Source organism: Entelurus aequoreus, linkage group LG16 (assembly GCF_033978785.1).
Source record: "Entelurus aequoreus isolate RoL-2023_Sb linkage group LG16, RoL_Eaeq_v1.1, whole genome shotgun sequence".
Lineage (NCBI taxonomy): Eukaryota > Metazoa > Chordata > Actinopteri > Syngnathiformes > Syngnathidae > Entelurus > Entelurus aequoreus.
The window spans coordinates 46,075,427-46,085,021 of NC_084746.1; the positions used below are offsets into that span (position 1 = coordinate 46,075,427).

At 35.9% G+C, this 9,595-nt stretch overlaps 1 protein-coding gene across 1 annotated transcript in view; it reads right to left on the reverse strand.

Annotated features, from left to right (window-relative positions):
- Positions 1-9,142, reverse strand: part of LOC133631081 (arylsulfatase I-like) — a 115,734-nt gene extending 106,592 nt beyond the window's left edge. Inside the window, exons 1-2 of the mRNA XM_062023114.1 lie at positions 8,765-9,142; positions 4,304-4,422 (exon numbers count right to left, since the gene is read on the reverse strand). The gene's annotated coding sequence lies outside the window, so the exon portion shown is untranslated. The remainder of the gene's footprint in view (positions 1-4,303; positions 4,423-8,764) is intronic.
- Positions 9,143-9,595: the final 453 nt, after the last annotated feature.

Here is a 9,595-nt window from a genome sequence, read left to right on the forward strand (position 1 = left end):
ATCAATCAAAAAACCTTCCTTGTCATTATAACTAGGGATGTCCGATAATGGCTTTTTGCCGATATCCGATATGCCGATATTGTCCAACTCTTTAATTACCGATACCTATATCAACCGATACCGATATCAACCGATATATACAGTCGTGGAATTAACACATTATTATGCCTAATTTGGACAACCAGGTATGGTGAAGATAAGGTACTTTTTAAAAAATGAATCAAATAAAATAAGATAAATAAATTAAAAACATTTTCTTGAATAAAAAAGAAAGTAAAACAATATAAAAACAGTTACATAGAAACTAGTAATTAATGAAAATTTGTAAAATTAACTGTTAAAGGTTAGTATTATTAGTGGACCAGCAGCACGCACAATCATGTGTGCTTACGGACTGTATCCCTTGCAGACTGTATTGATATATATTGATATATAATGTAGGAACCAGAATATTAATAACAGAAAGAAACAAACCCTTTTGTGTGAATGAGTGTAAATGGGGGAGGGAGGTTTTTTGGGTTGGTGCACTAATTGTAAGTGTATCTTGTGTTTTTATGTGGATTTAATAAAAAACAAACAAAAAAAACAACAACAAAAAACCGATACTGATAATAAAAAAAACGATACCGATAATTCCCGATATTACATTTTAACGCATTTATCGGCCGATAATATCGGCAGACCGATATTATCGGACATCTCTAATTATAACTTATACAATGATTGACAGATTTTAGTATAAAATTTAATTAATAATCTTAATCTCTCATATACACATATTTAGGCACAAAAATACACATAAATCCCATATATATGTACGTACGTACCAAGATAAAGTGGAGGTAACTCCCAGTGATGGGCAAGCTACCTGGAAAATGTAGTAAGCTAAACTACAAGTTACTCTCGATTAAATGTAGCTACAGGGGAAACTATCCCCGGAGAATTGTAGCAAGCTGCACTACAAACTACACTACATCAAAGCTACATTTAACAGCATTTCTATGTATGGGCCCACATGTATAATATCAACGTTAATGTAACTGAGAGTGTACAAATGAACCCAATAAGGGTCATTTAGCCGGAGACACCATACAACTACCTCTAGGGGTCCCAGCACCCCACTGTATGTATTTATTTAGTTTGCCTTTTCTTTGGCCCACACCTATATTGTTATTCATTTTCTCTACCTACTGTAAAAAAACATTTATATCTTAACAACAACAAAAAAAAGACTTGTGTGTTGTTTGGAAACAGTCTATGTGCAGTAAAAAATTTTATAAACTCACCTTAATGTGTGTTCCTAAATTTGTGTTGGACATATTAGATGAAGAGAGCAGTTATGATTTTGGTTTACAGAGTAAACAACTAAAAACTAAGGTTTTGGGCATTGTTTTCTCTAAACGCATACATTTGTCTAAATATGGCCAAGGACACGGATTATTGTGGGTTTCCTGGATGTCGTCTCCATCACTAAAGGAAAAATCTAATCTGCGGGAGCAAATTCCTCTGCCATTTTCAAGTATGTTTCTTTTTGTTTTTTGAGTACCGTATTTTTCGGACTATAAGTTTCTCCGGAGTATAAGTCACACCGGCCGAAAATGAACAATAAAGAAGGAAAAAAACATATATAAGTCGCACTGGAATATAAGTCGCATTTTTGGGGGAAATGTATTTGATGAAACCCAACACCAAGAATAGACATTTGAAAGGCCATTTAAAATAAATAGAGAATAGTGAACAACAGGCTGAATAAGTGTACGTTATATGACGCATAAATAACCAACTGAGAACCTGCCTGGTATGTTAACGTAACATATTATGGTAAGAGTCATTCAAATAACTATAACATATACAACATGCTATACGTTTACCAAACAATCTGTCTCTCCCGATCGCTGAATCCGATGAAATCTTCCTCCCCGGTGTCGCCATTGGTATGTCCTTTCTTTCTGCTGCTCGATCGCCGTTCTCTGCTGCATATTTCACTACGTCCAGCTTGTAATCTGCAGTATATGATTTCCTTTTCGGTGCCATTTTAGTTCAGCCCTTCTCAGTTTTTATAAGTTACCGCCAATGTTGATGTGATCCATTTTAATAGCTACGGCAGTAGCATATAGCAGTTAGCATCCCATGACCCACAATGCACTTCTGCCATGACACTCCCCCGCCGAATTCTTACTGGTTGACATGTGAGAGACGATTGCTGCCATTTGCTTCGTCTGTTACGCGAATGAGATAAATAATATTATTTGATATTTTACGGTAATGTGTTAATAATTTCACACATAAGTCGCTCCGGAGTATATGTCGCACCCACGGCCAAACTATGGAAAAAACTGCGATTTATAATCCGCAAAATACGGTAGTCAGTTTGAAGCGTCCCTCTGTCTCTGACTCCCTCGTCGTCATGTGACATGAGTGCGTATCTGTTATGATTAAGCTTACTAGTTTGTTGTTATCTTGCCTCTGATTGGCCAGTCTGTAATATTTTGCCCTAACCTTAGCCAATTGTGACTCATTATACAAACACCAACTAATTTTTAATTTTCCCGAGGGAACTCTCCTGAAGGAATCAATAAAGTACTATCTATCTATCTAATCATCGTGGATTTTCTCCGTATGTATGGCTGTTCTCATTCATCCAAGTCATTGTATTTTCTCCATTTTTTGGGGGGGGCCTGGATTCCCAGTCCATTTTGTCTCTTTGTAGCCTGTAGCTTTGATGTAAGCTACCTGTGAGGAAATAACTTATTTTGAATGCTGACTCGAGACAATTTATAATTAAACTGAAAAATAACACAAATGTTTTTCTTCCACGCTGCTTGAGCCTTTGCTAAAGGTCAACATCGGGCCACACACACACACACACACACACACACACACACACACACACACACACACACACACACACACACACACACACACACACACACACACACACACACACACACACACACACACACACACACACACACACACACACACACACACAAAACCTGATCTTAAAATGAGTTAACACAGCTAGAGTTAAACACTTTCTCCCATCAGTGTTTTGACACGGAAAGGTCATGCGATTTTTCCAACGTCTTTCTTTCTACAAATGGGAAAAAATGGTGCCGCTTCGGCCCGTTGAGCTAAATGTCAGCAGTCATCTGTTGTTCCGAAAGCTCCGCCCCTCCTGGTTATTAGTTACTCCAGGCGGTGAATTAGTTAGCAGTAACGAGGCTTTCGTAATGTTTGTGGGGAAATTAGCTCAAGCGCTAACAACGCTAATCAATCAGCCGTGTAGCGCTTCAATGCCTGCAGGTTCAAAGGGTTAATGAGCTATTCAAGATTCAAAATCATTTAAAACAATGGAGATAAGATATTAAATGGCTCTTTCTTTTAATCTTTTTTTTTTTTAGCCTTCTGTCAGGTTTGTATTTCTCCTCCATGGCACTAAACAGCGCGGGTCGTTACACTCATTTATAAGACTAATTAGCTGCTAATATCGCCGTTTATTTGCTGCAGAAATTACTGCAGGCTGACCCTGCAAAGGCAAAAAAAAATAAATGTGTCATCTGTTTGGTTTCCGTGCTAATGAACAAAGAGTGAAATGAAAGCTGACAGTTATTTGCCACTCCACAGTTCAAGGTGTTAATTGTGATGTAATGAATGCAGAGTGACGAGCTCGCCGACTTTCCAATCAATTCTTGTAAAAAAATATATATATAACAGGCGCCAAGTTCTATTAGGTCTTATAATAAAAGCCAATAAGGCTCCAAATTGTTCTTTTTAAAGTCAAACCATAAACTTTTAAAGTCACTGCAGCATAGTACTTGCGATAATCGTATGCTAAGCTAACGTGGCTAATTGGTGTGGAGGCTTAGCAGTAAGCAGATTATCATGTCAGTTGAACTATAAACTATACGCTAATTTGAGTGACTTGGTGGCATACAATAAATACATATAAAAAGTAAAAAATAATTAAAAACTATTTAAATAGATAGCTAATAAAACATGAACAATCTCTACCATAGAAAATAATGTACACACAAAATGATCTGTTCCAAGATCAAACTGTGTCCACGATAAACCCTTCATTAAAACTGCACGGGCAACGTTTAATTTCTTAACTGTCAGTTGAATGTTCAACCTTTTTTTTGTGTGACATAAAAGGCATTTTTGCTGAATTCTGTATTGTACAACTACAGGGGCAGTTGATTTAAGAGATTCCGCTGTTATCTGTTTGCAAGATGACGACCTTGATGTGTCGTTTTTATGTAAACATTGTCATTAGTCAAGCAAATGCAGCACTAATTACCTTTTCTAATGGAGTCAACGCGCTGCCTCCACTTCCTGCTGAGCTCCTCTCATCCTCCGTTCTTTCCATCATGGCCTCCTGCTCTCATCGCGCCATTTTCCCCTCACTATGATCCTCTCCTGTGGGGGGAAAGATCATGGCAACTGGGGGTTAGACCGCAGAGAAGGTTAGAGAACATGGAGTCACAGCAGGACATCAAGCATGACATAAAAACAATACATAACCCCAGTAGAAATGTATGATCTTGCAATATTTACAGTACATTTATTCACGCTAATAAAATATGTTTTATTGCGTAACATAATTAAGGTAATTAGCACATAGAAAAGACATCAGAACAAGAAACCTGAGGAAAAATGTCCACTTAAGAATATTATCTGATGTGTAAAACAGAATCAGAACTTTGTTGGCCAAGTATGTTTAACACACGATGCCTCAGTGAGTGTGTGGCACACTCACTAGCTGTAGACATTGCACTGATACTGTGTTGTTTCATAATGGTCATCCTCCCTCTGATGAATTAAAGATGTACTGCGTTAGAGCTGAAAATAAAATTGTTAGCTAAAAAATAGTAAAAAAGAGAAGAAGAACATTTACCTTATTTGGCACCACAAGTTCAAAATGATCCCACTCATTGGAAAGTTTTCCTTTATCTTAGTTCTATTTAGATCAGGGGTGTCAAACCTACGGCCCGCGAACAGGTTTTATCCGGCCCGCGTGATGATTTTGCCAAGTATTAAAATGAGCTGCATTTTGTTTTGGAATGAAAGAAACTGCTGTTCTAAATGTGTCCACTGGATGTCACAATAGCAATTCTGTTAGGACTAGCAAGAGGTACAAAGTAAAGCGTGGCTGGGGCTCCTCTCCCTCGACCCACATGAACCTTAAAATCTGCCGTTTGTCTTCTGCTTCGAACACATTTGTTATTTGGCACCCTTACTCCCCCATAATGTCTCTGTCAAAACTGAGAAAACTTGACCCTTTTGAATAGTTTTTACCTCCATTTCTTACGGTTTGTTGAGTTAGCACTGGTTTGATACATGGACATGACAAAGGAGGTATTTGATACCTAGAAGAGTTTACATGTTGTGTTTTGAAACTGCACCAATTTCCTCAGAATTTTCAACAAACTTGAAGTGTTTTGTCCAGAGGATTATTTGTGATTTGTACGTTTTCAGAATGTGCTTGTTCTATTTTAGGCCAAAGTAAAACAAAGAAAACAACCTGGAGTTGTTTTTATTTTTAAGTTATAATGCTATTTGTGTGGTATTGTTGAGATTTAAAGGAGTGTTGTTAGTCCGATGTTGATGTGATAAAACCTCTTTCTTGTTTGGAAGATACACACAATTGTAACTGTTATTTCTTTGTGCACACAATAAATATGTATAAAGTGTTTGGATGTATTCATTTTTGTAAAATTGTCATTAAATGTAATATTGCCTGAAGAAAAAGTGATTCAACGTAATATTTTGATATTTACACATCGCATATTTACACGTGCGTCTTTTACTACAATACCCTTCCTTATGAGCATTACATATACACTACCGTTCAAAAGTTTGGGGTCACCCAAACAATTTTGTGGAATAGCCTTCATTTCTAAGAACAAGAATAGACTGTCGAGTTTCAGATGAAAGTTCTCTTTTTCTGGCCATTTTGAGCGTTTAATTGACCCCACAAGTGTGATGCTCCAGAAACTCAATCTGCTCAAAGGAAGGTCAGTTTTGTAGCTTCTGTAACGAGCTAAACTGTTTTCAGATGTGTGAACATGATTGCACAAGGGTTTTCTGATCATCAATTAGCCTTCTGAGCCAATGAGCAAACACATTGTACCATTAGAACACTGGAGTGATAGTTGCTGGAAATGGGCATCTATACACCTATGTAGATATTGCACCAAAAACCAGACATTTGCAGCTAGAATAGTCATTTACCACATTAGCAATGTATAGAGTGTACTTCTTTAAAGTTAAGACTAGTTTAAAGTTATCTTCATTGAAAAATAAGGACATTTTAATGTGACCCCAAACTTTTGAACGGGAGTGTATCAAAATCAAGTACCTACTGTACTGTTTAATTGTTGAAATACCTTTTACAAAGCTAAAATATACCAAAACGACCACTTTCCTGCTCCCAAAAATTGATTTCCAGTAATATTTTGATATTGCCACATCTTATCTCTGCATATTTTAAAAGAATACCCTTATGGGCATTACATATATCAAAATAAAGTACCTACTGTACTGTTTGTTAAAATACAATTTTTAGAGCAAATATCTAGCCAAATGGCCACTTTGTTGCTGCCAAAAATTGATTTCAAGTAATTATTTGATATTGACACATCTCATCTCTGCATATTCTACTAGAATACCCTTATGGGCATTACATATATCAAAATCAAGTACCTAATGTACTGTATACTTGTCAAAATACCCTTTACAAAGCTAAAATATAACCAGACAACCTCTTTACTGCTGCCAAAAATTGATTTCAAGTAATATTTTGATATTGACACATCTTATCTCTGCATATTCTACTAGAATACCCTCATGAGCATTACATATATAAAAATCAAGTACCTAATGTACTGTATACTTGTTAAAATACCTTTTTTAGAGCAAATATCTACCCAATGGCTACTTTGTTGCTGACAAAAATGTATTTCAAGTAATATTTTGATATTGACACATCTCATCTCTGCATAATCTACTAGAATACCCTTATGAACATTACATATATCAAAATCAAGTACTTACTGTACTGTTTACTTGTTAAAATACCCTTTTTAGAGCAAACATCTACCCAAATGGCCAATTTGTTGCTGCCAAAAATGTATTTCAAGTAATATTTTGATATTGACACGTCTTATCTCTGCATATTCTACTAGAATACCCTCATGAGCATTACATATATCAACATCAAGCACCTACTGTACTGTTTACTTGTTAAAATACATTTTTTAGAGCAAATGTCTACCCAAGTGGCTACTTTGCTGCTGCCAAAAATGTATTTCAAGTAATATTTTGATATTGACACATCTCATCTCTGCATAATCTACTAGATTACCCTTATGAGCATTACATATATCAAAATTAAGTACCTCAGTGCTTCCCACAAATTCATTTATTTGTGGCGGCCCGCCACGAAAGAATTAAAGCCGCAACTAATTTTTTTTATTTTTTTTTGTCCTGTCCAGCTTCTCAGGCAAATCATATAGTTGATGTAGATGTAGATGCCCATATCGGCTGTTCAGATTTACTTTACAAAAGATAAGTGTAGGATCAAGATTTTTGGAGCTCTTTGTTCAGTGGATCAGATGTTTGATGAAGCTTTGTGTCTATCTACCACCACTACTGTTTTCTGTTTATTTGTTACTGACAGTGGCAGGACACCTCTGCCTCTGTTTCACTTTATGTTGCTGGTAAATAATATGGTTGTAGTAGTAGGCTAAAGTTAAATTATTTAGTATGCACTAATTAAAGGGGCAGAGCTTTAAGAGACATTTTAGCTTTTATACTTTTATAAGATATATTTTTTGTAAGAACCACAATTAATAAATATATTTCAGTGAATAACTTATTGTTCAAATCTGTATGTAAATATGTACATAAAGTGTTGTAATTATATTGTAAAATGGATGGATGGATGGACGCTTAAAACAAAACTGTTATTATTAATTAGTAAGTATACATTTTTTTAGCCTTTTTAGAGAAAATCATATCATTGTAGTAAGTTATGCAAATTAATCAATGATGTCATGGTGACCACGCCCATATATAGCTACAGGTATCTTGGCAGTTTATGGGAAACACTGTACCTACTGTACTGTTTACTTGTTGAAATACCCTTTTTAGAGCTAAAAACTACCCAATTGGCCACTTTACTGCTGCCAAAAATTTATTCCAGATAATATTAACAAAATGTCAAAGCATTTCTCTAAAAAACAATACTATACATTCTGAAAATGTAAACGATAGCAAGAATATACCTACATATTTCAGAAAATTTCACTAGCATACACTTTGTTTAAAAGTTTTTTTACTGTAGCAAAATTCTAAATAACTAAAGAAAAATCACTGATAAACACTGGAAAATTGTCACTGAATGTCTAAGTGTGATTAGCTAAGAGACTGCAGGTGATGTATCATGTACGATGTCCCAAATATACTAAAAAACAACTAATGTGCTTCCCAAAACAAAAGCAACATTCGGGATGTACACTTTAAAAGATGCTCACGGTTATTTACGATATTAAGTGCCACTTAATATTGTAAATAACCATGAGCATCAGTATGTTAAGTGGACGTAACATTGTACATCTTGTCAAGACAACATAGCTGACAATATATAACACATTCCAACTGGTTCTCTCAAACACTAACAATATCCCCCAAAATGTGTCGAAATATCGACATGGTGATTGAGGATGGAAGACGCTGTTGTAAGAGGGTTAGTACTTACTGCGTCGTGGCGTAAAGGAGGGAATTAGGAATTTATTCTGGAAAATTGGAGCCCATTTAGACTTCACCTGTTCGGCTGATTAGCTAGCGTGGCTAACAGCTGGCAAAATGGCGGCGCTCGGAGGAATAAACCTTGTTCTTTTTTGGTTTGATCATTTCTTAGATGCATTAATGCTACGGCACTTGATTTACATAAATAACAATATAGAACAATTCCACACTGCTTGAAGTGACAAAAATTTACGGAGCCTCTAAAGCGGGGGTCAGCAACCCGCGGCTCTTTAGCACCGCCCTAGTGGCTATCTGGAGCTTTTTAAAAAATGGAAAAAGATGGGGGGAAAATATAGTATTGTTTTAATAATGTTTCTGTAGGAGGACACACATATGACAAACTTTCCTAATTGTTAGAAAGCCCACTGTTTAATATGTTTGTGTTTATGCTTCACTATTAATGAGAGTATTTGGCCAGCGCCGTTTTGTCCTAGTAATTTTGGCAGTCCTTGAACTCACCGTAGTTGGTTTTTCAGGGGTGTCCAAAGTGCGGCCCGGGGGCCATTTGCGGCTCGCAGCTAATTGTTTACCGGCCCGCCACACATTCTGGAAATACTATTGTAAAAATAAAAAAGAACATTAAAAAAAGTGGAATGAGGTGAAATCTAACGAGAAAAAGTTGCAATGTTGACACAAAAGCTGCCATGCAGGCTGTTTTTTTTGTCTTTTGTCTTTCTTTATTTTTCTTTTTTTTGCCATTGCTCAAAAAATAATAATGACAAAAAAATCCATGTTATAATGAATTATTTTCAGGGCTCCAATTACTTCAAATATTTCACTT